This window comes from Dendrobium catenatum, unplaced genomic scaffold (assembly GCF_001605985.2).
Source record: "Dendrobium catenatum unplaced genomic scaffold, ASM160598v2 fragScaff_scaffold_83, whole genome shotgun sequence".
In the NCBI taxonomy this organism is placed as follows: domain Eukaryota; kingdom Viridiplantae; phylum Streptophyta; class Magnoliopsida; order Asparagales; family Orchidaceae; genus Dendrobium; species Dendrobium catenatum.
In genome coordinates, this window is record NW_021318545.1 from 4,435 (window position 1) to 9,588 (window position 5,154).

The 5,154-nt window shown below is 39.5% G+C and overlaps 1 pseudogene; it reads right to left on the reverse strand.

The window, feature by feature from the left end:
• Positions 1-693: 693 nt before the first annotated feature.
• LOC110103280 lies at positions 694-3,340 on the reverse strand (annotated as a pseudogene).
• Between the last annotated feature and the right edge of the window lie 1,814 nt (positions 3,341-5,154).

The following is a 5,154-nucleotide window of genomic DNA, read 5'->3' on the forward strand; positions in this document are numbered from 1 at the left end:
CTGGACGAATTTCATCCAGACGAGATTAATTACTGTCCCTGGACGACTTGGCTCTGTAAAATTTTTGTCCAGACGATCCAAATTTCATCCAGACGAACCATGCAGCCAGAAACATTTCCCGCACAACCTGTACCGATCGTCCCGGGACGATCCAACTTCATCCCGGATGATACTAGGAGAAAAATGATCTTTACAAGTCTATACCCTTGTGCTGATCCCATTTTGGGAAGGATAATGTATGATCCTTAATCGAGAGTCTTCTTGAGCTCCAGCCTGGGATGTAATTAACATTTAACCACGGGGACTTGCGCCCCACATCTAATAAAACCCCATTCGAGTTGTTGTATTGGGTGGGGGAAACCTGTGACTATGATCAGGTCGTGTATATTACTACCCATCGGGGTGCGCTGGTGAGATCCGCTATCTTCAATGGTCAGCCGTATGCACGATCCAATCTGCCCTTCCATTGACCTGTTCGTGTCGAGTGTAAAGGCCTACGATCATTTTGTCCTACGGGATAGTGCGGCCATACCCTTTGCGTTCGTACCCCACGAGCGGTGCTCTTTCAGAGGTCCACAGGTTTCTGGCGACCACGGTGGGCCAGTATAATCCTTACGGTGCTATTGCTCTACCACCCTTTGCGTTCGTACCCCACGAGCGGTGCTCTTTCGGAGGTCCACAGGTTTCTGACGACTATGGTGGGTCAGTATAATCCTTGTGCTGTTGTTGCTCCACCTCCACGTTCACCTCCTTCACCATTATAGCTGATGGCAGAGCAACAACAGCACAAGGATTATACTGACCCACCGTGGTCGCCAGAAACCTGTGGACCTTCGAAAGAGCACCGGCAAAGAAGATATAGCATAGGGTGAGGCAATGCTTCTGAAGCGAGGAGAAGCCATCAACACCAAGTATTGCCATGTTATGGTAAACCAGATCATAAGGTGCCGGGTATTCTATTCCTGTCATGCCGAGATTTACGAAAGCCTTGTAAAAAAGCCAAAAGACACATGGTGCAATCACAGAGCCCATAACAGTTCTAATAACCTGGCTGATGAACATAGACCTTGGGGAGGCAAGAGTGAGATAACCAGTCTTGAAGTCCTGCATTAGATCAGAAGCAGTGGAGACATTATTTATCACCACACCACATGTTGCAAGACCTGCAAGCACTCCTCCATGGGAAGCGCCGACCCAAGCCCCAAAGATAAAGATGGCCAGTTTTCCATTAATGGATTCTAGGGACCAATTTGTGAGGCCGCAGCCATAAGCATTGTAGAATGCAAGTACTTGTGTAAATATATATGTCACCAAAATATGATACCATTTGATCTGAGGAAATATATGAGGTACTGTGAAAATGGAGATAGTAGCAACTATAAGATAACCAACAAATGCAACTTTTTTTAGGAATTTGATCCTTAAGGAAAAGCTCGGTACGATGTTGCTCATCATAGGATACCGTATCATTGGTAGCAGGAAAACCGTTTTCAGTGAGAGGCAGAGTGTTGTCCATATTCTTGCTCCATGCATGGGCGATAATAGCAGGTATAGTCTTGATTAAAACCATGATAAAATTGTAGAGACCATCACTATGAATCATTGCAGTTGATATAAATACCTGAATTGGCACAAGATATTGGTTTAAATGATTAAATTTAAAAATTTTAGCCATATTTTATCTAGAGTAACATATAAGAACATTGACGATTACCCTGTAACCCTGCAGACCATAAAGGTTGGATGTTAATAGATCTGCTGAATACCAACTACCTTTTCTATTTCCATAAGTGGCCACGTGATGCCCCATGATAGAATACCGCCCAAATGACAAATACATTGACAATATATGGGCAAATCATTCGGACACCAACATAAGTAGAAGAAAAGTAAAAATAGAACCTATTGGAAAGGATGACATTAGTCATTTGAAAAAATAAAAAACCTATGTAAAGTATGATATGAATAGGTAGCTCCCAAAACCACCTGTTTCCATTTGCAAGAACAGAATTTATAAACAATTGATCAATGAAAAAGAGGAATTGAATCTATAAATATATTACTATAGTCTACATGATATATGGTTTCATTACATTCTTAAAGATTGAATGTTTTCAAGTCATCTTCTCAGATTAATATCATCACCTAAAGCATGGAGCAATGGATGAGAATTTCTTCCCTCCGATGGCCTATTCAAGTACTATTATAGTAAAATTATAAGGTCTAAGGCCATGTTTAACTGAAGATTCGATCAACAAAAAATGTTGTGGTAGAATATGATGTTGTGTACTTTGCATCTAAAGGGATTCTAGGGTCTAGGATTTAGAAGAGTCATAGGTTCTAGACAGATCCTATGGTCTAGGGTCCTGAAGAATCCTATGATCTAAATAGATCTTAAGGTCTGAATCTAGGAGAATCTTAGAATCAAGATTGGTCTGGAGATTAAATCGATTTGGGGTCAGGATTGACCCAAGTGACCTCATACAAAAATGAGGTCAAAATGTACGTAGAACACTAAACCCAATTTAGATTTAGGATTCAAGACTACTACATTCGGTCTCGTAGTATGCCTAAATAGTGAGTAGGTCCCTTCCTTTATGGGACCATAAATCTTACTTATCTGTGACACATAGATGACACCACCTCCATCCTTCTCTCATGCATGTGATTGGAAGCTTGGTCTTCTTTTTCTCCAGGTTCTCCTTAGTACCCTAGAGACTCCAAATACTAGTGTGAACCACGCATGCTGATTGAGCCACTTGATCCATTTCTTTCCCCTTGAGTAGGACTTCTTAGTCTATACCCTTGTGCCGATCCTATTTTGGGAAGGATAATGTATGATCCTTAATTAAGAGTTTTCTCGAGCTCCGGCCTGGGATGTAATTAACCACGGGGGCTTGCGCCCGTGAGAAACTTAGCCCCGCTTCTAATAAAATCCCATTCGAGCTGTTGTATCGGGTGGGGGAAACTCGTGACTGTGATCAGGTCATGTATATTACTACCCATCGGGGTGCGTTGGCAAGAGTCGCTAATTTCAATGGTCAGTCGTATGCAAGATCCAATCTTCCATTCCGTTCGTGTCGAGTGTAAAGGCCTACGATCGTTTTGTCCTACGGGATAGTGCGGCCGTACCCTTTGCGTTCGTACCCCAAGAGCGGTGCTGTTTTGGAGGCCCACAGGTTTCTGGCAACCACGGTGGGTCAGTTGCTCTTCCACCCTTTGTGTTCGTACCCCACGAGTGGTGCTCTTTCGGAGGTCCACAGGTTTCTGGCTATCACGGTGGGTCAGTATAATCATTGTGCTGCTGTTGCTCCACCTCCATGTTCACCTCCTTCACCATTATAGCTAATGATGGTCGCTACGGTGACGTAAAGAAAGAGCAACAGCAGCACAAGGATTATACTGATCCACCGTGGTCGCCAGAAACCTGAGGAAATATATGAGGTACTGTGATAATGGAGATAGTAGCAACTATAAGATAGCTAACAAATGTAACTTTTTTTAGGAATTTGATCGTTAAGGAAAAGTTCGATACGATGTTGCTCATCATAGGATATCGTAGCATTGGTAGTAGGAAAACCGTTTTCAGTGAGAGGCAGAGTGTTGGCCATATTCTTGCTCCAAGCATGGGCGATAATAGTAGGTATAGTCTTGCTTAAAACCTTGATAAAATTGTAGATACCATCACTAAGAATCATTGCAATTGATATAAATACCTGAAATGGCACAAGATATTGGTTTAAATGATTAAATTTAAAAAATTTAGCCATAGTTTATCTAGAGTAACAGATAAGAACATTGACGATTACACTATAACCCTGCAGGCCATAAAGATTGGATGTTGATAGATCTGCTGAATACCATCTACCTTTTCTATTTCCAATAAGTGGTCACATGATGCCCCATGATAGAATACCGCCCAAATGACAAATACATTGACAAGATATGAGCAAATCATTCTGACACCAACATAAGTAGAAAAAAAGTCAAAATAGAACCTGTTGGAAAGAATGACATTAATCATTTGAAAAAAATAAAAACCTATGTAAAGTATGATATGAATAGATAGCTCCCAAAACCACCTATTTTCATTTACAAGAACAGAATTTATAAACAATTTATCAATGAAAAAGAGGAATTGAATCTATAAAAAATATTACTATAGTCTACATAATATGTGGTTTCATTACATTCTTGAATATTGAATGTTTTCAAGTCATCTTCCCAGATTAATATCATCACGTAAAGCTTGGAGCCATGGACGAGAATTTCTTACCTCTGATGGCCTATTCAAGTACTATTACAGTAAAATTATAAGGTCTAAGGCCATGTTTAACTGAAGATTCGATCAACAAAAAAATGTTGAGGTAGAATTCGATGTTGTGTACTTTGCATGTGCGTATGAATTATCATATACCATTTTGAATATAAAGCATAGAAAATATACAACATAATGTGCAAAATCATATCTCAATTTACTAACTTACACCTAAGTTATATTTCAATAAAGCATATAACAATAAAGGTGATAAGAGAAGAATGTAGTAGGAAGAGAGCCTACTCTTGAATAGCAGGAAGATTCATGCTAGGATCTAGGGTTATAGATGGAGTGTTTGTAAAATGAAGATAGGATACCATGATGTTGGCCACTCACCCCAACGTTAACTTTTTTAAAATGATAGAAATTAAATGGAAATAGTATTTGCATCTTTTGTAGTGATATTTTACTTTGGATAGGTTGAATTGCACAAATCAATTAGATTATAAGCTATACTAAATGTAAATATTCTTATTCTTACAAGAAGTGCCTATATATGCCCAATTATATCATTAGATTATAAGCTATACTAGAAAAAGTTTATGAAATTTATGTGCAGAATCCTAAAAGGGATTTTTCTTAAAGAATGTTTTTCAACCGGATTCCTAAATCATGCAATTTTCATCTCAAACCGAATCCACGCCTTTTCCAGTTCGATTTTCTCCAAAAAAACATGCATCAAACGGGTATTTGATATCAAAATGCCGACAAATCAATTATGATCGAGAAAATGAAGAAAATGGCTTATTACTTACTGCTGAAAGCAATTCCGTAAGCGGCGACGACAAGAAAATCCGATCCGGACCCAACCCGGACACGTTAAGTGAATGGATGAT